General features: G+C 39.8%; 1 protein-coding gene across 28 annotated transcripts in view; it reads right to left on the reverse strand.

Annotated features, from left to right (window-relative positions):
• The window catches only part of SULF1 (sulfatase 1), a 164,550-nt gene that overhangs the window by 112,962 nt on the left and 23,693 nt on the right, over positions 1-27,895 (reverse strand). For 10 of the 28 annotated variants that reach the window (XR_011233178.1, XM_069466417.1, XM_069466415.1 and 7 more), the window contains 2 exons: positions 24,338-24,493; positions 18,891-18,985 (listed from right to left, as the gene is read on the reverse strand). The gene's annotated coding sequence lies outside the window, so the exon portion shown is untranslated. Of the gene's footprint in view, positions 1-18,890; positions 18,986-24,337; positions 24,494-27,370; positions 27,646-27,895 lie in introns of those variants that run through there. The other 18 variants (XR_011233179.1, XM_069466416.1, XM_069466397.1 and 15 more) reach the window with 3 other exon arrangements.

Raw genomic sequence — 27,895 nt, forward strand, 5'->3', positions numbered from 1 at the left:
ACTGTAAAAAAAAAAGACACAGCAAGTTATCGGGCACCTTCAGAGTTTCTGATGGAGGAAAAAAAATCTCATTTCGGCAAACTGCTATATAACTCTAGAAAATTCCATGCAGGTTTGGGTGCATCCATTGAGTCAGTGTCATACTAAAATCTTTCTTCAAGCCTGACAGCCTGCCTTCCTTCCTCCCTTCTTCCCTTCCTTCAACCCTCTCACTCTCCTTTCCTCCTTAAGTCTGTTAACTTTCTTGTTTCTCATCTTATAAAAAAATTAACTCATGTGATCAGGTTTCATAGCCTACTTCCCTAGTTATCAACTGGCCCCGAGACACTGCCCCTCATTTCTAAGTGATATTAGCTCCTGCTTCACTTTCACTCTCTCCGGGGTACACCTGTCTGAATTTTTGGAGACTTCAATGTTCATGGATTTGAGCTCACGAGCACCACTGCCTCTTCCTTTTTGGACCACCTACCTCTTCTCTCCTCTAGCTACTCGCTAGGCCAATCTAGTCGATCGTGCCCTTATCAGTACTGGTAACTGACCCCCTTTCATCATCTCCATCCCATGCATCCTGCTCTCTGCCCGTTACTCTCAGTGTGCCACCCCAACAATCCTTTGACATGGCAGGGCTCTTCAGTCCTTTGATTCAACCACGCCTTCCCTGGCCCTCGATGTCTTCACTCCTCTCCTTATCAGGTTAAATTCCATAGTCAGTCATTATGATCAGCCCTTTGCAAACACTCTCAACCCCCTTCCTCCTCTGTCACTTCGTCATCCTTACTTGGTACCCCAAACCTCAATTCAGTCCAACTCCCTGTCTATACCATATCTGGACCTGTGCAACTCCACGTGCTTGGAGAACAACACAGAAGCACCCTGGATGGTCTCATGTGATATTCGTTGCCATGAGCCTCAAGCAGGCCCCTGATGCTGCCTGGCAATCATACTTTCTTTCCCTCGTCCGATTACTCTCCCATCCTCTCAGATGCACATTTCATACCACCCCCTCTGTCCTCACACCCTTCCTGCCTTCACTCATAACCTTGATTCATCCCTCACTCGGGAAACAGAAGCAACTGGAGGGGAACTTCCACAGGTCCCCCCAACTGCTCAGTCTGTTCACTCCCACACCTTCTCCATTATGGGTATGATTTTCTCATCTATTGAAGTAGAAGGATTATCCATATCATGTTGTCTGAAGCTGATTCTTCCACCTGGGTACTAGGTTCCGCCTCTTCTCATCTATTCAAAAATCATAGCTCTAGCAGTACTCCCCTCTTCTGCCAAGATCATTGTATTTCTCCTCAAAATTATATTACTCCTATCACCATATCAACATGCTGTTATTTCTTCCATTGTTTAAACACATTTGCACTCCACTCCTCTCATCAGCTCCTGCCCTATTTCTTTGCTCTACTTACGGCAAACTCCTTGAAAGAGTTCCCATATTTCTTAGTTTCTCTTCTTCCATTTTATCTTATGCTTTCTATAATCAGGCTTTCTCTCCCTCTACTTCACCAATGTTGCTCTTATGTCACCAGTGACCTCCAAGGAGATAAATCGTGTGGCCAGTTCTCACTCCTCATCATCCTGGACCTGCCACACACACCTGACCACCCTCTCCTCCTCCAAACATGGTCTTCATTCAGCATCCAGGGCACCAGAAACTCCTCCAGCCCTTTGTCTTCCTCCTGTTTCCCTGGAGCTCTTCTCAGTGTCTTCTGCTAATCTCCCCTTTTCTCTTTGACCTCTGGATTCTGGAGTACTCCACGGCAAGACTTCATTCTTTTCTCTGTCTATACTCACTTCCTTGTTGATATCATGCTAATGACTTCCAAATGCAAACCTCTGTTCCCAAACAGACTCATAGAGCTAACTGCTTAATTAATGATATCTCCATTTGGAGGTCTAAGAGACATCTCAAACTTGACTTCTAAACCTGAATTCCTGATCTATGACCCCAAACCTCTTCCATCGACAGCCTTTCCAACCTCATTTGATGGCAACTCTACCCTTTCAGTTGCCTGGGCTTGCTTGGATTTATCCTTGGTTCTCTCTCTTTCTCATTTCCTTTCTTTCTTTCTTTTTTTTTTTCTCTTTTTTTTTTTCTCACACAACACATCCAGTCAGTCAACAATACTGTTGACTCTGTCTTCAAAAACAGCTGGCACCCGACTACTTTTTGCTACCTCTACAGTGTTGCTATCACTAAATCTAAAGTACTCATCTTTCTCAATAACCTCAGAATTAGTCTCTTTTCTTTACCTTGGCCCATCTATCATCTACTTGCAACATGAAGATAGAGCCTTTGGAAATGTAAGTCAGAATGTACAATTCCTTTGTACAGAATCCTGCAATGGCTTCCTTTCCATCCAGAGAAACTGCCGAAGTCCTTCCTGTGACCTCCAGGTCATATGCTGCCCTGCTGTGACTTGTCTGAACTCATTTCTACCACTCTCCTGTCTCCTCACTCTGTTTCTGCCGTCATGCTCCTCTACATACTTAATATGTAGGCATATATTCATCTTGGAGCTTTGCTCTAGCTGTTCTCTTTGTCTGGAATGTTCTTTCTCAAGATATCTGGTTGCTACTTCCTCACTTCCTTCATATCTTTGTTCAAATCTTACCATCTCATTGACTCTTTCCTTGTGAATCCTCTTTAACACTGCAGCCTACCCTGATCTCTAATTTTGCTCTACTTTTATTTCATAGTATTTACTACTTTCTCATATACTATGTATATTTGACCTATATATTATGGTTAATTTTATTGTCTGTTTCCTGCTACTAGAACATAAGACCACAAAGTTCTGGATGTCTAAATGTTTTGTTCACTGATATACCCCAAATACCTAGAACAAGGCTTGGTGTGTCATGTTGTAGGTGGTCAATGAATATTTGTTGGATTAATGAATGCATGCACATGAAGGAAAGAACAAAGGAAAAAATGAATTAACCTGGTCTCTCTGAGCTATTTACTTAAAAACCCTTTTGTTGATATTTCCAAAGAAATTCTTTCCTCAAAGTGTTATGCCTGACAGTAGAGCCTCTATTATTGAGGCCTCTATACTCTGTCTGGTTTCCCAATTAGAACAGGTTCCAAGTAGAACCTGTTCTAATTCATGTGAGAAATTCTCCTTCACATTATACTAAAACAAAGTACTGCTGCACCACTGCCTCTAGTAACTCCTATACACACTCTGGGGACATTATAATAAGAGCTCTTTGAAAGATGGAGCTAGGTGAGTGGCCTCATTTTAGGGTCTGATATAAAATCAAAACTCAGAGCAGGTTCATCTAAAGCTTGGCCAAGTTTCATGTAAACCTGGCTCACACTGAAAGAGAACTCAGGCTGATACATCATTTCAAATGGAAACTATGCAAAATTCAGTGGCTTCATGTGGTTTCAACCCCAAACCAGGTGGAACCTGAGGCTTTGGCAAAGGTTCACTTTAAATTCTTAACTGGGGAATGTAAACCAAGGGGGGAAACGTTGGGAAAAAACAAAGTGAAATACAACCTTTAGCTTTGAACAGTTTGGACCACGAACTTAAATCACTGTTCTTTAAACGTTATTTCACTTAGACTTTAAACAAGTACAATCATTACTTTGAAAAATGTTCCTCAATAATGCATCAGATTTTTGAATTTCAGGGTCCTTAACTCTCGTGTGGAGATCAAATTATTATTTCCACCTGGTAGGTTGTGCAATCAAAGAACAAAGATGAAAAGGTGACTTGCCGAAGGTAACTAGAAGAATGAAACGAGGGGGTTGACATCTCATTCACAGCTCAGTTCCTTAACCTAAAAAACTGCTACTTTTCACTGGAAAAAACCAGAAATAGGAACAAATGGAAATTTTAAGAATCTTACAGATTAAATGAGATTAAGTATTAAAAGATTGTGTAGTTGATAATAACAGTATTGTGTGAACTTAGCATTGACCTATGAAGTAGCTAGTGTGTGTGTGTGTGTATGTGAGTGTGTATGTGCGCATGACTGAAATACTTCTAAATTTTAGGGACACTTTAAACAAAGAAGTAAGGATACTTCAACTATAGAAGATATACCCATATCCAGAGATTTTGAGCATCAAAGAATTTTAAGACTTTCACAAATCCTACATTCTTCCAGATACTGATATTTCTTATACGAAACTTCTTATACAGGTGTTGTATTAAGATTTCAGAGAGAAACCTTTAATGTGAAAATGAAGGACTTTCCTTCCATAGTTCTGTAGTTTGTAACAGTCTGACTGTAATTCTCACCTTATAAGTCTATTTTTTGATTGTAGGAAGATAGCTAGACAGGCTTTTAAAACACCAAGTCAATGTATCTTGTTATTTAAATGAAAAGCCACCATAGTCCTTTAGCAGACTAAGGTAAATGAAACTATAGTCAGAAACTTTATAACCCTGCTATGTGCTTAAGGGCAGAACTCTCCAAAGGTAGATACTGCATTTACCACCTTCATAGACTGAATGCTAAAAACAGCCCCTATTACTTTTAATTCTAGAACAAATTGTCATTACTGTCATATAGATACCTGAAAATATGTGATCTTTGCTTCTGGACACTGGCATTTTACAGCTGTAAGGAATGTTAAGTAAACTTAGCATAGAACTAGCCTGACTCTAGCATTGATCCTAGCTTACATGTATTCGGTTGTTTAATAGATTTTTTTCTCTGTTGCTTAAAAAACCACATGTTATAGAAGCACTTAGACATTTATATCAATGACTCAACTAAACAGAGATACCCTAAGTATTGTGGATTGCTTTAACAGTAGTCAGTTATTCTTTTATTTAACAATATCTATCATGCTTTCTATGTGCTAAACTTCATGTTGGGCATTGTAGAGATGAATGAGGCCCTGTCACTGCCTTGAAGGGTCTCACTGCCTAGCTGGGAGAAAAGAAATAGAAACAAAGTTTGGATACACATGGAGGGGGACTTATATTTCAAGTCACAATGGTGTAACTGACATCAGACTGGTCTTTCTGCCACAAATAGCTAGAAAACTGGATAAATTATATACAGCAACTATCTCACACACTGAACAGGTTGTGATCCCTGAGGGAAGGCATGTCCCACTAAAGACACTTTCTGGACTATGGCACAAAGTGTAGAATCTAAGCGTGGCTGAGGACAGAGTGCCATTTGGGGAAGTGAGGTGGAATTTGTGGGGTAGAGTATGAAGGAAGAGAGCCATAAAGAGAGAGAGTTCCAGAAATCTGTATAGGGTCCCCTTAAGTCCTTGGCTGAATACTAAGCTACACATGTGTAGAGTGAGACTCTACCAAGTTGGACAAAGGACAATTACCAGGCAAAGAACAATTACCAGAGGTGCGGTAAGTTGAACAACTTCCAATGCACATGGCTAGGAGACATTCAAGTTCTGACTAGCCATAGTGGGAAGAACTCACTGAACACACATGAGTAGAGACCTTTGAAAGGCAAAACCTTAACAGTAAGACTCCATGAGCCCTGGAAGGGTAGATCATTCTAGATCTGACCTAACACAACTTAAAAACACGTTTTGAAAGGTTCCATTGATCCTCAAGTGAATTAACTGCTTGCCAGAACAAAAATCCAATTTTCTTTAAAAGAAGACAACAAAATCTGGACGTCCAACAGTGAAATATTTACAATATCCAGCAGCCAATCAAGTGTTACTAGACATGTGAAAAAGCCCTTAAATATGACCCCTAACCAAGAGAAAAATTAGTCAATAAAAAGAGACTAAAAAATGACAGAGATGATGGGATTGGCAGATGAGGACTTTAAACTATTATAACATGCTCAAGGATTTTAAGGAAAATGTAAACATAATGAAGAGATAAGTAGAAACTATTCAACAGAACCAAATAGACTTTCTAGAGCTGAAAAGTACAATGTCTGAAATGAAAGGCTTTTCAAAAAAGTGAATTTTCTCAGTGACTGGTGGAACAATTTTAGTATCAATTTGTCTGATATATATGTAATTGGAATCTGAGGACGTGGGATGGCATTGTAAAAATATTTGAATAAATAATGACTAAAACATTTGCAGACAAGTTAAAAATATAAATCCACAGATCCAAGAAGCTCAACTAACCAAAAACATGATAAATGCAATGTGACAAATGCTGTAACAGTATACAAACCATATACCTATGACAAATTGAAAATATATAACTTTCCTTGATTAGTTTGTGCATTTATTGTACTCCTTCCTTCTGCATATCACTTGGAATATTCATCAATATTTCCTCTTTTACCAGTGTTAGGATGATTGGGGTCTGTGGTGATGAGAAGGGAGGAGACAGAAGTAGACAATGAAAGCATAGATTGAAAATATAGATAAACTCTTTTCTATTCCCTCTTTTGTCCATTGACTTATTATTCACTAGGCATTCTTTCTCTTATATTCTACTCATGTCTTATAATTGACTTATGCCATAGTTATTGTTTAAAGGCCCCAGGCCCTCATATCCTCAAGTCTCAATGGGTCTCTTCCATCAATGCTCCCAATGCTCATTTTGCCCCATCCATCTACCTGCCTTTTTAAGTGCTTCCTGGTAAAATCCCATCTCTTTTCCCTCCCTCAAGTCTTTTTATCTCCCCTAAAACCCTTACTTCCTGGTTCCTAAATTTACATCTCATTAGAATTTCAAACCTGAGTATGTCATTGGCATTGGCTTATGAGGGAAGGAGGAACCCTTGCTCCTCTTACAAGAGCTAGGGAAGCAGGTGGTATGGCTTGAATGTGCCCTCCAAAACTCATGTTGAAGTTTAATTACCACTCTGACGATATGAAGAGGTAACCTATAAGAGGTGGTTAAGTCATGAGGGCTCTGCCCTCATGAATGGATTAAAGCCATTATCACTGGAGTGGGCTAATTACTGTGGGAGTTGGCTCCTTATAAATGGATGAATTTTGGCCTCCATCCTCTCTGTCTTGTGCATTTGTTTGCCTTTCTGCCCTTTGGCCATGGGATGATGTCCCATGCACTAAGGTCTTTCATGCCAATGCTGTGCTCTTGGACTTTCCACCCTCCAGAACTGTGAGCCAAATATATCTCTATTCTTTATAAATTACTCAGTCTATATGATATTCTATTATAGCAGCAGGAAACAAAGTAAGACAGCAGGGTAAGGGACAGACAAGCATAGATAAGAAGACAAGCTTATGGTATTGAAGACTATCACATAAAACTGCTTTTCTTCCCAAAACTTTAAACTTTACACTTAGATTTCTAGGGAGGCTTGCTAAGGTATTTGTGCTGTAATGTATCTTTAAAAAATATAGTATTAATAATATTATTAGAAAATATTATAATATAGATAGAACCTCTGGTAGACTGGTTAATAAATGATCATCTTTAATATTGCCTATTTGTAACTAGGGATCTGCTTCTCTCTAGAAACATCCACATCAGCAAACAGTCTATCTCGGTTGTTGAGAAAATAAATCTAGGGTCAGATTGAGTAAGGGAAAATAAAGTAAAAATTACTTGTATTTTCACTCTTTGTCCTCATTGCTTCATTTTTTGGATAAAACTCAGATAAAAGGTACAATTCTCATCCAAGAAGTGATGTAACCTGTGGCAGAATACAGAAAGGGCATAATCTTCCAGAATTTGGTCGTGTATCTTAGAGCTGGAAGTGAGCACCTCCACGTGACAGAAGAGAAAAATAGAGGCTCAGAAAAGTTAAGTGACTTGATCAGGGTCACACAGACCGTTGGATATGCAGCTAGGACAAAGCCCAAGCCTCCTGAAACTTTCCCTTAGACTGTCACTCTCTCATTATCTTTTGATACAACAAACAGAAATACATTTTAGAGTCGCTTCATAGGAAACTTATTAAGAGCGTGTGTCACTATTTGTCTCACAACTGTCAGCATTTGCTGGAATCCTTTCTTTCTTTTTATATAAATATGGCTGAAATGATGGAAACTGATAGGAAACCCTGGCCACACCAAGTAGGCTGTCCTCTAGTCCAGCCACAGCTGCTGATAAAACGTCACATGGTGGCCGTGGCCTTTTCGCCTCATGGGAATCACAAGGGCTTTGTACAAATGAAATCACCTCATTTCGGGAGGCGCCTGACCACTAATGTGGCTTTTCTGCTGCCTCCTTGCTATTTCTCAGCCATGAATGGTGTACTATTAAGCTTGAAGATGTCTCTGTAGTGCTCTTGTGACCAAAGGCTTACGGTCTTTCAGAGTGATATCTTCTAACAAGCTACTTTTAAGAGACAATGATGTGTGGCAAAGAGGTCTGAGGATTATTCATTCATGATTCCATGGCGTTCTTGCCTTTATAATGGCTTTATGTGTAGCCATATCTCTTACTAAACTCTACAAGACAGATGCCAGTCCAATTCCTCAATATAGTCTGGGTCTATTTCTGTAGGAGTCTTTTAGACCTTCAAATACTTAAGCAAATAGAAGCAAAACTGTATAAGAGGTTTTTAAAATTTACCACTAGGGGACTGGCTCAAGCCAAAGCATGGATGCCTCTTTTTGGCAATTTACAAAAGCTCAATATTTTCCAACCAGAAGTTGCAACTTTATTTTTCAAATGAACAATGCACATTTATTGTGCAGTTAGCTACTTGCAAAGTACTGTGCTAAATGCAGAAACAAATGGATGGATAATAAGCCAGTCTCAAAACACACACAATGTAATGTGAAGCACAGATATGGAAATGACAATAAGTTACCAAATATGAACCATAATTAAGGTATGGAGTCTACGAGAATGCAAAAGAAGAAATTAATTCTGTCTGCGAGGAAATCAAGGGATAGTTTACAAAGGTTATGCCAGTATAGCTTTTGACAGAGCGGTAAAAGAGCATTCTGGCCTATGTCAATTGCAGAGTTCGGCCCACGAGGGCTGTGTCTGAGGAAGCACCAGCAGTCTGGAGTGTCCCGTAGGGAGCCCAGGGATCCCAGCAGAGATGAGACAAGTTAGGGCCAAGTCACGAGTGAGAAGTGGAGAGAAGGAATGGGTGCTGTGTGCTAAGGCAAGGTGAGGAGAGAAAGGAATGCCTCTCAGACACACGCTCTCTGCCCGGCCCTGGGCTTGGTGCTCTGTACACACCTTCTCTTTGAGTCCCTCACAACAATATTAGAAGGTAGATGCTGTTACACATTTTACTGAAAGGCGATCCGAGGGCCAAAAGACTATACGCAGCTTGCCTAGATCCACAAGCTAGTAAATGGTGGAGAAGCTCTGTTGTCTTTTCACAATAGCATATTGCCTCCCTCATACCCATGATCCTTAGATGGCTTTGCAAAGTTTCGGACTGGATTGTTTACATAGGGAGCAGCAGTTGCTCATTTAACATTCATTTAATGCCACGCTAATGATCACCTTTGGTTTTCACTTGGTAGATGCTGGGGAGGGGGCAGTGGGGTATTAACACTTGTTCATGAAGCACTTTTCCTACTTCCTTCAGTGTAGCAGGAACTTGCCAGCTCTTGGCACACCTACGGACTTAGCGGCAAAGAAAAGAGAAGTGGAAAAGCCAAACACTGAGTTTGTTATTTTAAGGTTCCATGACAACGTTTGATACGTGATCAGAATTTTGAATTTTACATATAAAATGTCTTTTTCATAAGTGTAAAATACAAGCAGAATTCGTGCTCTACACTGTGTGAAAAATCTCCAAAATATTTCGGAAAGCTCTCTGTGTGAGACTCTTTTCATCATTCTCTAAGATTTTTTTTTTCTCCTTTCAACAAGGGACTCTTCACGATGGCACAAACAGGAGAGCAGGATGCTGTACAGTGTCAACCTGCAGCTTTCACACTGTGTCATCCCTTAAACAGCACGGCAATTAGTGTCGTAGCTGCAAAACAAACTTCATCAAATGTATATAATTTTCAAACAAAGGATTACAAATGTTTTGACGATCATGTTATTATACATTTGTCCAAACCCATACAATGTACACCACCAAGAGTGAACCCTAATGTAAACTATGGACTCTGGGTGACGTGTGCTGATGTAGGTTCGTCGATTGTAACAAACGTGCCACTCTGGCGGGGGACCTCCACCATGCGGAGGCTGTGGACGTGTGGGGGTGGGAGGCACAGGGAAAAATCTCTGTACCTTCCTCTCAATCTCCATTTTGCCGTGGACCAAAAACTGCTCTAAAAAAAAATAAAGTCTTAAAAAATGTTCTGATGAAGCAGACCCATTTCATTCTCTTGCTGACAACAGCGCCCAGCTCTGTGAGGCTGCACTCCAGGACAGGTGACACTAGAGCATAGACATCCCGCCTATCTGGGGATCAGAATCCGGGCCCATTGAATCCTAAGAGCCTTCACAAGGAAAATCTTTTTATTGGATTTTAGCGATTATTAGTTTTTATTTGTTAATACTTGCCAAATCATGGTTGGGTGGGGGAAAGATCTGAACCAAAGTCCAAAACAAATCTGCAGGGAAATAAGAAATTAGAAAATAAAAAAACTGGTTAAAAAAGGGTTTTCATATGTACGTACACTGATGACGAACTCCCAAAGTACCTTCCCACTCACCATGTCCTTTAATTCTTTCAACAGCTGTTGCAAGTGTGTGAATGTACGTTCTAAGTGCGTACATGTAAGGTATTGTTACTGGTATTATTTCTAAGGCACAAGCATATGTCCTTCTCCCTTTCTGGCACCAGCGTCCACAGGGTAGGTGCTGTGCCCCGAGACTTTCTCTAGAGTGCCAGTTACATTGCCTTGTGTGTGTGTGTGTGTGCGTGTGTATGGAACTATGGGACAGACTAACATTAGTGACATTATTATCTACTTTGTGTATTACTGGATTTTTAAATTTCCATAAGGAATAAAAATAATTACCATGCATAAAGCAATATCTGGCACTTTATTAAGTGCCAGATATTGTCTGAGCCCTTAATATATATATATGAAATCATTTAATCCTTAAAATAGCTAAATGAAGTTGATATTATTACTGGCTCCTATGTTTCTGATAAGGACACTGAAGCACACAAAAAAATTAAGTTACAGTCAGCAAATGGTACAGCAGAAATTTGACACTTGACAGTTTGGCTCCCAAATCTGTACTCCTAACTGTTATTCCTACCTTGCTTCTCTCATGGGTTACCATAAATTAGGGGAAAAAAAGAGATTTCTTTTTTTTTTTTTTTTTTTTGAGATGGAGAGTCTCACTCTGTCACTCGGGCTAGAATGCAGTGGTGTCATCATAGCTCACTGTAACCTCAAACTCCAGGGCTAAAGTGATCCTCCTGCCTCAGTCTCCCGAGTAGCTGGCACTACAGACTTGTGCCACCACACCCCACTAATTTTTCTATTTTTTGTAAAGACAGGGTCTTGGTCTTGCTCAGGCTGGTCTTGAACTCCTGGCCTCAAGAGATCCTCCTGCCTCAGTCTCCCAGAGTGCTATGATTATGGGCGTGAGTGAGCCACTTTGCCTGGCCAGATTTCCATTTTAAGCGGACAAGATTGCCTTTGCAGGAGATAACTCTTGAACCTCTCCCAAAGGCTCCCTAAGGCAGGGAAGGCTCTTCCTTACATCGCCCTAACACATACCACAGTGTAGGTTTTCAGGCATCCACAAATGCCAATGGCTCAGCCTAGTCATAAACAGGTACACACATGGTCTTACAGCCTACATGTGTCAGGGAGAAAAAAAAAAACAACAACAATGTTTTGATAGTCAGAATTATTGTCTGTCACATTTAGGGGCTGCTTGTCACTAGAACAGTTGTTCCAACTTGTATACACAAGTCATGCCATACAAACTCTGTCTTAATATTTCCACAAGCAGAAAGTTTTTAAAACTAAATGGACTTCCAAATGAGAAATGTAAACTACATTCCTCTCCTTTCACCCAGAAGGGACATTTCAGCACTTACAAACTACTAAGCTGATACTGTATGTGACATCTGAAAGAAATTCCTCTATAAATCAAATGCTTGGGGGTGGAAAAGGCAACAAGAAAATGGAACATTTTCCTGAGAGAAAGGCAGTCTTGTGACAGGCACTGACAGCAAGCAGTGGGATGTCATTTGTTGTCTCTGGCCTCCCTCTGGGGGACCCAGATCGTGGCAATTTCTCAACTATTTTAGTGCACGACAGGAGCCAATCAACAAATATTAAAAGCAGCAGCACCTGTCCCAAGGGAGTTAATCTTATGCATCTTTTTTTCTAGTCATAAAGATGATTTCGAGTCAGTCCTTAGCTGAATTCCAACAACTACAAGTGTAGAATGTAGTACATGCTAATTTTTTCCACTTCTATTTTCAGTGCTTAAGCCAGTAAAGATTTTTCATTCTATTTTATTATTATTTTTATTTTTTTTTGTTTTTAATGCACAGAATACAGTAATAATCCTAGCAATTCTGTTGCCTTCCTTCTTTGCAAAAACATTTTTGAATTTTTGCCAAGCATCAAAAAATACACATCGGAATTAGTTCACTGGGAGACAGAGACGTAAAACTAGAAGGATGACGAGGGAGAAATCAGGTGATCGGAATAGAACAGTATGATGGGAAGTAACGATTACCACGCAAGACCTTAGCCCTTACATACTACAGCGATAACAATAATAGGGTGTATCCGAGTGACTTCATACGTGCACTCCTCCTAAAGTGCTTTTATGTTCTTTATCTTACATTGACCACATTCCAGTGAGGGAAATGGGACAAGCACATTCTAATTTCCTAGAAAGTTACAGAGTAAATAAAATGTCTAAAACCACAGCCGGTATCTTGACTCTCATTACAGTGCTCTTTGGGGAGAAGAATCCTGTGACTGGTTAGATTATGGCAGACTTATCATCAAGAGATAGACTCAAAATATCCATAACCCTCACAGCACAGCACTGACTGCTCTGGGCGGCCACTGACTCTTCTCCCACAGCCACTGTGGGCCACCGAGCATCACCATGCCTGTACCTCAGGCCAGACCAGACTTCTGTGACGGCAGCGGAACAGATTTAATCTCCTGGGGTATTCAAACTTCATGTAATAAAAAAATAAGTATACCTTTTAATACAGAAACTGCATCAATTCATTTTTTGGTAAAAATGTAAAAGCCAGTAATTTTAAACTGAATTTTATGGTGAATCCCATTGTAAGAAGCCAGGACTCATGTATTTGCTTTGTAAATAATGGATTTGTTTAAAATAACACCTGCATTTTAAATGCTTATATCGACTGACTATAGATAATGGACTTAGATTTCTTTAAAGGCTACTAAAAAATAAACAGAAAAGGAAACTAAAGATTGTCTTGAAAACTTGGGAACTTCTGATGGTGCTGAGCATTTATTTAGAAATATTTTAGTTACTTTTTACTTTTAAATGATAATCCTCTCTCAAAGACCCTTTAGCTGAATTATCTTCCATTTGAAAATAAGGGTGGCAGAAATCACCAAAGTTCAATTTAGAATCTACCAGAAAAGGACTCCTTCAAAATGTGCCTCTTTTCACTTTGATAGTTACAATCCAAAGCAGTTTTCCAATATGTTTGTCCCATATATATCACAAATTCCCCAATACCTTAAATTGTGACATGAGGTTCCTAGTAATTTGAGAGCAAAATCATAAACCAAATATGAATTCCCACTGTAATCCAATGTTTTTAACATTTTCATGTAGTCTACCAGGGGGAAGGACTTGGCCTCTTAATGTATACATACACGTGAAGACCGGTGATTTACCAAAAATGAACATTTTTTGCAAATTCACTAAACTGCAGATGACAATATAAAAAGCCTACAGTATTTCAATTCTGCTATTATAAATATTCGTGCAGCAAAAGTATCCTAAAAAAAGCCTCAGTTAATGGCTTATTTGTTTGAAACCTTATTAATGCAATGATGACAGAATCTTAATTACAGGATTTGACCCTACCACCCAGTTACTCCAGGGATGCCTTCTTAGAAAGTCTAACCTTCATTTATAATTACGATGCCCTCTTGTGAAATCTAAGCAGGAAAATGTGGTCAACTTAGGACACCATTGAGAGAAGGAACCTAAAATCGAATATATTTGCCACCGGAACTAGGAACTCAAGATCAACACAGATCAAATAAATGCTTCCTCTCTAAGCAGAATTAATCAGCCCGATAAATGCCCTAACATGGTACAAGGCAGTATTTCTTTTCAGGAAGTGACTTCCTGAAACTTTCTACTGAAGAATATATTCCATCTTAACTTCAGTGTGCCATTCAAGATGAATCTAGAAAAAAAGGCACCCATTTAATACATCTGGCCTAATACCAAGTTGTACAACTGCATTCTGCTTCTTTGAATTCACTGCGTTGCAAGAGTCCAGACACTTTTTCTATCCTAAGTTGTGGCATAATGATCTTAAACAAATATTGTTAGCCCAGCATGAGCCATTTTAGCACTGGATGGAATGATCCCACACTTCTTACCTGTCTTAAAGGTGTTTGGGGGAATAGCTTCATGTGAGCACGGGTCCTTAGACCCTTCCTGACAGGCACCATGGCAAAGTAATCTCTCATATCAATCTGTGGTTCTGGACAAAGAACAAGACCATTGTTGTGTGACCTGATTTCATTTCAGTGATTGTCTCAGTAAAGAATGACATCATCCCATTCTTTTTCCTTAATCTCCACTTGTGAATGTCCCCCAGCCCCCAGCCTCATCATAATTAAACTGCTTCCCCCTGCCAGGGGAAAAGCTATGTTCCTCTTAACTTCCAGCCTGAATGTGTTATTATGGCAAGAGCAAAGGGTTTTCCTCGGGTGGGTCAACATCCCTGGAGTTTGCTTCCTCACTGTATCAGACAAAGCACTATTTTGTCGCAGCCAAAGCATACTGAGAGGGCCATCTGCTGGGACAAGTCTCAGTCAGATGCGAAGACAGAGGAGCCAGCGAAAGGTGGCACAGCCTGCTAGGCACAGTGTTTCTCATCTGATTGGACTTTGTTTCTTTATTTAAACACAAACTCATTGGCTTTGAGGATGTGTGGTCTAAACAGATCCATTTTGCTACGCACATACACGTGTGCAAATTTGTGTGCTTGTACGTACCAACATTTTCTTACGGCTTAGATTTGTACTGAAGACTCACACGACTCACACATGAAAATATTCAGTCTCGAAGGGATAAAAGGAAAAGACACCAGTCTAAAAACTGAGATTGGAATGCAACCAAATAGAATGTTCGTCAGGCACAGAAAGGCAAATTTCACATGCTTTCACTCCTACGTGGGAGCTAAAAAGTAAAAAGTTTGAACTCTTGGAGGTAGAGAGCAGAATGATGGTCACCTGAGGCTGGGAAGGATAGCAGGGAGGTGAGGATAAAGTGGAGATGTTAGTGGGCACAAAAACACAGTTAAGTAGAAGGAATAAGATCTAGTGTTCAGTAGCCCAATAGGGCAACTGTAGTTAACACTAATTTATTATATATTTTTAAATAACCAAAAGAGTAGAATTAGAATGTTCCTAATACAAAGAAATTATAAATGCTCGAGGTGATGGATATCCCAATTACCCTGATTTAACCATTACGCATTGTTATGTCTAAATCAAAACATCACATGCACTCCATAAATATATACAACTATTACATACCCATAATAATTAAAAATAATAAATTTTAAAAGATAGAATGGCTATACGAAGGAAGGTATTTATGGTTTTGTTTTTTTTTTTGGAGTATTCTCTCCCTTATAGGGAAAAAAACAAAACAATTTATATATCCCACATTCATGTAATGGAACGTGATACACAAATCTAAAAGAACTCTGAAGAAACTGCAGATATAAAGTGTTTTGATATAAAGGTAAGTGAAAAAAAACCCAATAAAATTGTGCATCGCCCATGTTCCCAATTATGTAAAATATTAGGTAGTACCCTATGAAATTGCTACTTTTTTAGGACAAAATAGTTAAATAGAGGCAATTGTCTATGATTTCACTTAGTATACAGTCATACAGAAAAGACTAATTGGCCAGGGTTAAGTATGTGATTTATTTTTAACTCTTTAGAAAATTCATATTAGGCAATTATATGGTTTTACAACAAACAGCTAATTTTAAGTGAGTTGGTATTCTGTGCAATAAATAGTCCTCTTTAATGAGAAATGTTTAAAAATAAGTAAACATTGGGGTGATCACCAAGGAAAAGAGTGCTTTTTAGCACTCTGACATCCAGCTCTTTCTATTCTGTAGCGAGCTTTCAGTGCCTGTCGGATACCAAGACAAGGACAATTTTAGCAGTTTTTAGGGTCCACATCTGCTATTGATTCCTTGAAAAGATGTAGTTTACTATTATGGTCTATGGACAATTTTTAAAAATCACCTAAATTTAAATTAATCTATTGAATTTTACTTAAATAATTAAAATAATACAAAAAAAAAAAATAAAGTATCAGGGAGGCACAGCCAAAGCATACTTACGATAAAGGTTTTCATCCCAAATATGCATGATCAGGGCTAGGAAAGGTCTGAATTTCCTTACGAACAACATGGTAGCTGTTCTAAGTTATCCCATCTGTGTGCACCAAACCTTGTCTGGAAGGTACAATAACTGCCCTTCATATTTTGGCAGGTGCATTTTGGGCTGAAAACCAGGCTCTACAAAAAAAAGGCAACCTGTTTCACAGGTGTGAACATTTTTGATGAGAACCCTCAAAATCTCCCCCAAGCTGTGAAATTTAATTGTCCTTTTGGTGTCTTATATGTAAATATAACCTCTCTCTCCTTGGAATAAGAGATAATCTGGCAATCTGACAGACAGGAGATGCTTAGATAGCTTCCAAGATTTGCTTATAAGCTCTCCAGGTTCTGTTTCTTTGGTTATGTATTTTGGAGGTGATGCCAAGTTCAGTGAACTACAGATAAGCAGTTCTTAAAGCTGGAAAAATATTAAATGAAAGAACTTTATATCCAGATGACATGAGCAGAGAGCCAACCAAAAATGCACAGGGCAGCATCTCAAAAACCATAAAGTCCAATAAAGGAGTCCTTATTTTATAAACCTGACCATCTGAGCATATATAAAAAGGACCCATTTCTTTCTATAAAATTTACTAGATGGGAGGATTGTGGATATATGAATACAGACATAGTGCTGGGAAGTGACTCAGCGGCTTATCTAATCCAGCTCAAATGTTGGATTTGGATGAGTAGGGGCAAAGATCTCTGAAGCTAGCAGCCAGTCAAATATTAAATTTGAATTTTCCAGCCTAAAGATGGAAAAAGCAGATTAGAGCCAGCTCTCATAAAGAGTCTGCAGATTTTTAAGGAATAAGTGTCCTGTGTGTCAAATTTGAGCAAGTGACTCTAGTTGATCCAATATTAGAATAAACATTTATTTGTATTTTCTCATAATAAGGATATATTGAGAAATAAAAAGGCTGTAATGCTTAACGTAGGGAAATTACTCATTAAAGGGAGAAAAGTATGAAATGAAAGATTACAGGCTAGAAAATAAACAGCATGGCATCCAGAAAAATGGCCTTTTCATGGCACAAAAGAAACTAAGACATGTCTTGAGAAATCAGTTTTCAGTGACCCCTTTGGAAGATATAGGGTGACCTCCAGTATTAAAGGTTCTCCAGCCTCTTCTACAGTTAATTTTGAATGATATAATTCCAAAGGCCAACTTCTTTCTTTCCCACAGAAAAATGGATGCATCAGGCTAGAGGTTTACCAAGAAGATGTTTGGAAAACTGACTCAAGAAGATAAAAAACTCTTATGAAGTCCAAGTTCTGTTCACTGAACTGACTCCTAAACATATATCTCTTTTAGTTTTTGTTTTGGAATATTTTCTTCTCCTGTTTGGAGTTTTGAAGTAAGGAGACTTTCAACTTATCTTCTCTTACTGTTGATTCATCTTGTTTATAATAAGCATGTGATAACAGTGCAGTAATCAGCCATTAGTGGTAATACCCCAGACCATCTGCAGACAAAGCCCTGAGAATGACAGAAAAATTGCTCATGATTTTAAGTCAAGGAACTCCTGTCTCCCATACACTTCCAATCGCTCATTCCTCTTCTTTACTTACTGTTTGTAGAATTCAGATATTAATAAAAAATGTGCAATTCCATTAGTATTAGAAAGAAAAGCTGGATAAAAGAACTATCAAAAGACAAACCTGAAATTAAAGCCAGACTTGAAGAGTTTGCTATTTTGCATGAGGTTCATGAACTTTTTGGTGGTTAGAGGACTTATTCCAAGTCAACTTGGACAAACAGAAAGCTAAAGATAAAAATCAAGCAAAGAACAATGGTCTTGAAGAGTAGCAATCTGAAACCTAGAAGAATTCAACAGTTTCCATTGCATTAGTTGGTTAGGCATGGAGGGAAGCCAACTTTCAAAGTTGAAATTGGAGAAAAGACTCTTAGAGAGTCTTTTCCCTCCTATGAACCCAGCCCCTAAGAATGGTTTTTGAACCACCAAAGTTACATCTCTGAGGTGGGTACAAACACTCTTGGCACTAATGTTTATCTGGCCAAGGCAAGAAGGAAACTGTGAACACAAGCTGTGAATAAGACAGGTAACATCTGACAGTTTTCACCTGTGACACTGTGGAGGACACTCTGGACGACTGAGTGTGGCTGGCCTGCCACCCTGTCCCCTCATTCCCCTGAGCTTCCTTCCTAAACAGCTCATATAATATGTTAATAAAGTCATAGGATTCTTTAGATTCCCATTTTTCAGATGGTTTTTCTGACATTCCTGAGGACTGATTTCACGACATGGCTCTGCCACAGGTAAGGCCCCTTTTGGTTCTCTCAGCCAAGAAGAACGAGAATGCAACAGGAAGGTGTAGGACCCCTGGCTCTTCAGTTTCTGCTAGTTCTTACAATTCCCCATCCGTGAAACTTTCCCCTCTTCCAGTGACAACAGTGCCTGTGGTTTAATTAATACAAAATTTGATATGAGTACCTTTGAAGATTTTCTGCAATTATTCTGCCTTGAAAAACCTGCATATCATTAGCCAGATTGACCTTCCGTAGATGACAGTGGGTGGCCGTCAGCACCTACAACAGAAGAGAGCAAAAGTTGTATTTTCTCAGCAGTTTCTCTCATCTTTCAGGTGTTACCCCTTCACAGCCTCAAAGGAGGATATCATTAGGAATAACATTCTCCAAATGTCATCCAGACAGGGTTTCTTACAATCACTCACAAGAATCTTTGAAGCATTTGGGTGATTCAGTCCTTTTGTAGAAGTTTCCATTTTGACCCCCCTCTTCATTGAGGGAAAGACCTTCCATCGATTCATTTCATATTATTCTTTGACTAGGTTTCATAGAGCCAATAAAGAAGAGTTTCTTTTTAAAAGTTTACAAAGTGTTCCAAGTTTAAAGGTTGAGTGATGTCTAATTTCAGGTTAGGAGACCTATTTCAAAGGCAAATGTGCTGAATCATAACATCTTAGAAAGTTGCTGCAAGCTATTATTTCATGAGTAGCAAAGTAAGCATTTACAAGTGCTTAAATTTGTTTATATTCTGCATTTATGACAGTTGAAAACTATAAGTGACTAAAACAATTTTAGATACATTGAATCGGAGGAAACACCCACTTGAATGCACTCAGTATTGGATGAAGCAATCTTGTTGCCATGAATAACTCATTTTAACATATACCCATTATGTGTAAATGTATATATGATACAGAAGATAGAAGAGGAAATAATGTAAGATAGGATAGGGAAACGACACATCCTATGTAACAACTCAAAATTTCCTTTATGTTTTAAAAATTGTTTCTCTTCCCCATATAAATACTAATGTTGAATAAAGCATTCCATGTGGAGCTTTCTTACCTTTCCACTGGTGACTATATTTGTACTTTGGTATACACAGAGGGGAATCTCGGAGATAATGGGTGCAGATTATTTCCCTCAATAGACCCGGAATCTCTTCTTGTTCTGTACTGGCCTTGGCGAGTCAGGTTAAATGTGGGCGGTCCCAGGTCTTTTGCTCCGTTCTGGAAGCATCACTCCTACTTGGGCGACTGCTGCAGCACGGACTTCCTGGGGCTGTCCCCAGGCTGCAGTGTTCATTTGCTGCCCACGCCACCCTTACCATATCTCTTTCCACCAGGACTACAGCAAAACTCCTCCCTCCGCTGCCAGTTTTTTGCTACCCCTGTAAAGTGGCACCCCTACCCATGAGGCCTTAAGACCACTCCCCTATGCTTCGAACCCAGGCAGCTGGTGAGTTCTAGCAGAACTTCTAGATGCTGTTCCCATGTCTCTCATCATATCATAAATTATTATAAGCATCAGGCTGATGCCCATTTTTTAAATATGTTCTGAGAAGATATATAAATGTTTATGCTTATAATTATGTGCACAGCTCGTGAAAATTTACATTTGGATGTGATGTCAAAAGCGTCTGGCTGTGGTCAAGCTGGCATAGCCTAGTGTCAAAATCACAGCACCTTTTTTGAGACTGTTCTGAATACACTACTGGGAAGCAGACTCTGGAATCAGATGCCTGAATTTCAGGCAGCAGCATTCACTGGCTATGTGGCCTTGAGCACGCTTCTTAATTTCTCTACGCCTCAGTATCCTCTCTGATAAATGGGGATTAAAAATGGTAACTACTCTCTGGGAGGCCGAGGTGGGCGGATCGTTTGAGCTCAGGAGTTCGAGACCAGCCTGAGCAAGAGTGAGACCCCATCTCTACTAAAAATAGAAAGAAATTATATGGACAGCTAAAAATATATATAGAAAAAAATTAGCCGGGCATGGTGGCGCATGCCTGTAGTCCCAGCTACTCGGGAGGCTGAGGCAGGAGGATCCCTTGAGCTCAGGAGTTTGAGGTTGCTGTGAGCTAGGCTGACGCCACGGCACTCACTCTAGCCTGGGCAACAGAGTGAAACTCTGTCTCAAAAAAAAAAAAAAAAAGGTAACTACTCCATGGGAGTGATGTGAGGGTTACATTACAACATTCATGTAAAATCTCAGACGAGTGCCTGGCACAAAATACATGTTCAAGAAATACTGGCAATCATTATTACTTGGGCTGAACTTATTTTTTTTTTTATTTCAGCATATTATGGGGGTACAAAAGTTTAGGTTATGTATATTGCCCATGCCCCCCCAACCCCCCACGTCAGAGCTTCAAGCGTGTCCATTCCCCAGACGGTGCTCATCGCACTCATTAGGTAGGTGAACTTATTTTTAATTAGTAATCAAGATACAACTTTCGTTGCATATTTGAAAGTAAAACACATTTTCATGGCATGAGACCAGAGTTTTCTTAAATTTTATAAATGGAGACTTTTATAACATTTTAAAGGTGATAGGATGACTGAGTCATCACAGTTCTCAGTTCTATAATCTTGGTCCCAGCAGATGCATTGCCTGAATCCCTTCTTTTTATGTGCCAAATTGTAACAGTTCATTATAAATAGGCACAAGTACTAAATGTGCAAATTTAGCAATTCGTGCTAAAATATTTCTTTTTATTTCCAATGTCATTAATGGACACTTGGTTAAAACAACTTTATTCTTTTTTTTAATAGTACTTCGAGTTGCTATTTTACACAACTTTATTCTTTAGTTTCAGCAAAACAGCATCACCTGGTAAACAGAATTAATACTAATTATAGAATTTCATTGGTTTATGGTTTTGCTTATATTAGAGACTTAGTTTGGGTTTTCAATGATATAAATACAGTTACGTTAATGTATATTTTGAGCTACATGAACCTAAAGCAACTTATACCTAGGTTGTTTTGGTACTTATTTCAGTAACATTTGAGCAGATAACGGTAAGTCAGGACTGGGCCCCACGGCCCACTGCTCCGGCTGAGAAGCGCTGCCAGAGGGCACCTGTCACCCCGGCTCCGGGTCCCCCCCACAACATGTCCTCTGCACGCTTCCATTCCTGCTGCTCTTCGCCTGAAAGAGTCTGCTTTTCTCGTCTCCTAAGCGCCCCTCCAGGATCAGCCAAAATCTCATTTTCTGACACCTTCAGTTTTCATTAATCCCTCTCACCAGAACACCTAAAACACTTAAAACCTGTGCCGCACAAGCAGCACTCAGTGACACAGTTTTTGTTATTATCACAGCGGCCTACACGGCTGAAGGTCTTGTCTCTCTGCTCAGGTTCTAAGGTTGCTCAGAGTTAGAGTTATGTCTTGGGCTTCGTTTCCATCTTCTACTCTAGTCCCAGTGTGGCCCCCGGCGCCACCAGACCGCGGTAATTACTAGGTCTGACTCACCTATTGATCCCTTGGTCTGTTCTAGAGTTTATTCAATTTTCAGTTACAAAAATTTAATCTGAGACCTTGAATGCTTCCTCAAGCAAGAACAAATTATCAGACTACAGCCCTAGAGCTGGGCCACACAAGCCCAGTGGACTAGGGGACCAGTGGCCTAGTGGTGGGTCATATTGCCCTTTTCTTTTTCTTAAGTCAGATCTATGCTATGGTATTTTCTGTGAGCAAGGACTCAGCATGAGACTCAGATATGTGTGTGCGTGCACATGTGCGTGTGTGTGCATGTGTGTGTGTGTTGGGGGGGAGAGAGAGAGAGAGAGAGAGAGTCTTGGTTTTTCTGCTCCTAAAATGAAAGGATAAGGTAAGGCTGGAAGGCCTCCAAAATCCCTTCTTGCTCTAAAATTCTATAAAGTGTTGGTGCACATGGCCATTAATTTGACATTACCATCCACAAATAAGTGTGGGGTGTGTGCCAGAATTTCACCTGCTGATAATATGTTGGGAAGTTAAGCTTGATAGTTTAACAGCTGTACTTTAAGAGTTTGGTTTGGCTTCTCTCTGTGTGCTAGTGTGCCATTGCATTTAGCACTTATGAGTCCCTGCTACAAAGCAACTAGATGATTGAACTTAACTGTCTTGGCTTTTCAGTTGTCCAGAAACTGAGCTGCATTTCCTGGCTCTACTTCGTAAACTCATCGGATTTTGCTGCAGAGAAATCTCATTAAAATAACAGTCCTTAGTGGGAAACACTAGCACCATTCATAGTTAGTGAAATGCTGATACAGTAATGGATATTTTTAAACTATGAGTTGGAGGCATTTTCCTATACCATATGCATACACACATTTAGGCAGATGTGTAAAGTAAATGTTTATTTTTCTTATGCAGTTGCCCTTTCTTTAATTGTCTCCTGAAAGTGGCGTTAGTCTTGTGGCTAAAGTACATTTTGCCTTTGCTACCGTCACGTTGGAAAGTAATAACTGGTTCCAAACTGCTTTCCCTAAAGAGTTGTTGGAAGGTCCAAAATGTGCTCATTAGAAAACTTGTGCTGAACCACACAAATCTTGCCATTGTGGAGGGTGCACGCATGTGGGACTATTACTTCATGCACAATGACATGAGACCAGAAAACATGTGAACAGGAAGCCAAACCCAAGAGAGAGTTGGGGAGCTTCCAGCTTTCTGTGGAGCACAGAAATGAAGCAAAATCCAGCAGTACTCTGGACTCAGGTGTCTAGCGGACTGCACAGCTGCGACCCATCCACTCTTCAAACACTGCATAGGCAAGCACAGTGGCTCAGGCAGCACCCAGTCTGGAGTAAATCATTATGTCAGCAAACCTAAAAAGACTGTAGCACTTGCTTACGAAGCCAAGTTTAAATGGCTTGGGTAACCTAAATGTGGAATGGCCAGCACCATAAATGGAAGCTGAGTATAGTCTTCATACTTTTAATGGTGCTAATGGGAATTCCCCCAAATATATCTTGCTCCTTCTTTAAATAATAAATTTTCCCATGATGCAAACTCATTTTATTCTAAAGTATATATTTGGTGATTGTTTTGCATAGCTGACATGTTAACAGTGCTTTTTTGAGACTGTTCGTTTTTTTATGGCAAAAGCATTTAAGCAAAAATAGAAATGTTTTTCATCGTTTCAAAAGTCAAAGATTATTTTTGAAGTTTGGTGAATTTTGAGGTGAGCTATCAGAAGCTGGAGGAAATATAGATTTTAACCAAATACTACCTTTCTGATAAGTGATAAGGCTCTATATTTAGAGGTGGAAATAGCTTCTTAAATCTATTTTTAAAAGTGTTGATACGGCTCGTCTACCAGGAAGAAACATTATATGACTTTGCAAGACTAGCCGGGGAGTCTGGGGCCGAGCCCCTTTTGTCATAAATGGCATTTGCTCTGAAGTGTGCAGGTAGGAGAAGAGCTCTGAAATCCAGAGAATCTGATAGAGCTTTGCCACTGAAGATTAAGTGCTGAGTGTAGAAAGGGTGAGAGAGTAGAAGAAAACTAAGGTTATCAAGTAATCAGACCTCGAGATTTAAAAAGTCACAGCTTCCTGTCTGCTAATCAGATTGGTTTCTATTCATTCAAAATGGTAAAATTCTTCCAGTTGTCATCTTTTAAAAATTCACAAATGTTACTCACCCTTCCTTTCCAGTTATTCAAGAGTGTGGGAAGAACTTACCAGTCACAGTGAAGAAAGACAAAATGGTTATAGACTAAATACTGGCCAGGCAAGAAATTACTTCTTTTGCTTTAGTCTCTGAGTGGGTCCCTAGTTCAAGGGAAGTAAAAAAATCCCTACTAAGGAAAGGGCTTGTTTTTGATGAGTAAGTATTCTTTATGAATATGTTTTTTATGAATAAGTATTCTACTAGCCCTGGGGCCCCTACTGGGCCACAGAGCTCTGCCCACCCCCCAACTCAGGAAAGCCAATCCTCCCCACCGCCCACCCCATCCCCCCCACCCCCTCCCCCGCACAGCAGGAGGTGCCCAAGACTAATATCATAGACTCCTAGACAGTCTCTTTTTCCCCCATTCCCTTCATGCCGATACAAGTCAAGAATGTTCCACCTTCTAAATACTGATATCTCTGGAATCTGTGTCTCTCTATATATAAAATCTTTCTAAAACTTAAATCACACACTTACCCCCTGCCTTGTTCACCTCACACAAAGACCTCCTGAGTATCCATGTTGACTGGAGTAATACTGAAAGTGCTGAGCCTGGATGAGTTAAGGAGCTTGGGCTCCACCACATCCATCCTTGTGATGCGTTTGCTACAAACAAACAAATAACCAAAATAGACCACTGAACCTAACAATGTCTTACCAATGGAGTGGATCTGCATTTGGGACCAAACTCCTTATCTGAATGTGAACCAGTACAACAAACTGAGGATCAGAGGCTGGTCCATGGATGAGCTTGTTTCACTAGAGTTACTAGGTGCAAATATCTCAGCATGGAGCACCATGATGCTGATGGTTGAGCCCCTGACTGGACCTCCAGCCCCCAGATTCAACATTCCAGCACAATTTGATCTAGTTCCTCTTTTTTATATCTCCTGCTCTCCAGTTTTCTGCTCTTCTACAATGTTCTTCCACACCTTCTGCTTATCCTTTAAAACTCAGACAACCAATACCACTGTTGTGAAAAGTTCCTTTGACTTTCACTAGGCAGAGATAACCACTCCGGCTTCAGCACTGCCTCTTAATCTTGAACAGGTATTCTCCTGTTTTTGCAGGTATTATACTGTTATGAAAATGATCTGTTGTTTTGGTCTTCTCAGACTAGGAAGTCTTCCAGGGCAGGATAGTAATCTTATTCACTTTTGTATCACTAGTGCTTAACACAGCATGCGATACATAGCAGATGCTCAATAAATGAATGACTTGAACAAAAGATTAAAAAATAGAGTAAACGGAAAAGCCCCAAAATGAACTGAAACGTCACTATTTTCACACTCTGTGTGCTAGATATTTTACACATATTATTTCTGTTTAGTTCTTTCAGCAATCATCTCCTTGGGGTAAGTAGCATTGGTGTTATTTCACAGATGTGAAACCTGAGGCTGAAAATCTTAATGATCTTATGGCTGGTCCTATAACCAGGTAATTAGCCAAACCAAGCCTCAAATCCAAGTCTCAAAGTCTGTGTTCTTTCTACCATGATTGAGTAGGCTTTGAAACTTAATGTTGAAATTACGTGGCTGATCTTTATAATCAAATTAGCTAGAGTATAGCATTTAGTGTTGAAAAGTCACTGTTAAATTTAGGAGTAAAAGCAACTGGAATCCAGTCTCATGTTCAACCTTACTCCCCTTATGCCTTAGAATTTCTTGAGAGCCACAGAAAATTCTAAGTGAAAATGTCATTTAAAGAGAATCTTAAAAATAGGCATAATTTTATGTTTCCCATATCTATTGAATATATAAAGAATAAACAGCTCTATTGCAATCTGAAATTTAATATGAAATTTCTCTACTTGATCCATTGTGGATATTATAATACCACATAAAATACTGAGCATTAAATAGATAACAAATCTAAGAGTTCAAGATAATTAAATAAATATACACACTAACATATACATACATATTATATATGGTTTTCACATCTGTTCATCTAAAGATAAAGATAAGCTCAATGGGTTAATCACAGCACTATGGCATTAAAAGTAGAGGCCTTGCTTGTCTATATTATTAGCAATTTATGTTTCTTAATTTTCTTATCTGAAACATTATTGAGACAATAACTTTCTATTTCATAGTATACAAAGTTATAATTGTGGTTTTATAAATGCAAATTGTATAATTATCCAAAATAGAATTTTATTTTCTTGGCTTGCTTAATTAGTAAATCACAGTTTCTGAGTGTTCAGAAGTTGTATTTTTCTTGGTGCTATTCTAGAGTTTGAAATTCACCTTTTGTTGAAAGGCAATTTCTCAAAGCAATGAGCATCATTTCTGAGAATAATACTCTGCTAATTCCGCATTCTTTACAGAAACATAGCTTAATAACAGGGCTTTTTGGGCTTTGCTTGTGCTTAAAAAGTTAGTCTCCATATTCCTTTAACAGTAGACCCTTCAGCTATGCAGCGAAAAATTTAATAAAAATTCACACGTCCACTGTAGTTACAGTGTTTTGTACCGTTTATACAAGCCAGTGCAAGTTTCCAGCCGACACTGAAAGATGGGATTTATTTCCTAGTGTGAAAAGAAACTTTCACCAATTACATCTGACTGAAATTGCGAGTACCCAAGGCAGAGACTGAAGACTGGAGTTGCATCGTTTCTCCCTGCCTAACAAGCCAGGTGAATACCGGGGCTCCTCTCTAGGTGGAGGAGGGGTGTTTGTTGGCGTGTGTGTGTGTGTGTGTGTGTGTGCGCGTGTGTGTACAACAAGCAGTGACCAGGATGCCGCACAAGTGGCCAGTTTCAGCGCCTCGCCTGGGTGCTATTTTGCTAAGTGAATAATTATCAACAGAAACCTCTTTCCCCTCCTGTTACGGTTAGGAGGGATCAAATTGGGTGGAGGACTTTGGCCAGAAACACACTTTCCATCACCTAAGAATCCGAGTGAGGAAAAGGACCCTAATGCATCAGCAGGAAGAAATCCACAAGGGCAGGAAGGAAAGTTCGTCTTCTCGTTTAAAGCAAAAGCGGGGCATCGTACTTACAAAAGCCGCCTTCAAAATCTTCTCTAGAGAAAAAGCTGTGGGAACGGGGAGGAGGCAGAGGAGCAGAGATAAGGTGGCCGCGGGACTTCCTTCCTCCTCCCGAGGGGCAGAGTCATGTTCCTTATCTGCCTGACCTCCGCGGCGCGCCGGGGGCCGGGCAGGCCCGGCCTCTGCTCCCCGCTGCCCGCCCTCCCGGCCTCGGCCCCGGGCTTGCTAAGTGCCGATCAAGCCGCCCCGTCCGACACCGGCCCCAGGGTTCATCAGGGACTGTCTGCGAAGTGCTCGCAAGACGAAGACGGTTATATAAGCCCGCGTATTATTATCATCACACCCCCCCATAGAACCAGCGCTGCCAGACAAACAAAAGGCAGTTCCAAGAAGAGGAAGAGCAGAGGCAGAAGTTACGCTGGGGGTGAATTTCGGGACACTGCTGCACAGACTGGGAAAAAAAAAAAAAAAAAAAGCAAGCAAGCAACTCAGTATGTGCATGCAAACCTCGGCAAACAAACAGCGCGCTGCAGCTGG

The sequence above is a fragment of the Eulemur rufifrons genome, chromosome 3, assembly GCF_041146395.1.
Source record: "Eulemur rufifrons isolate Redbay chromosome 3, OSU_ERuf_1, whole genome shotgun sequence".
Classification (NCBI taxonomy): Eukaryota; Metazoa; Chordata; class Mammalia; order Primates; family Lemuridae; genus Eulemur; species Eulemur rufifrons.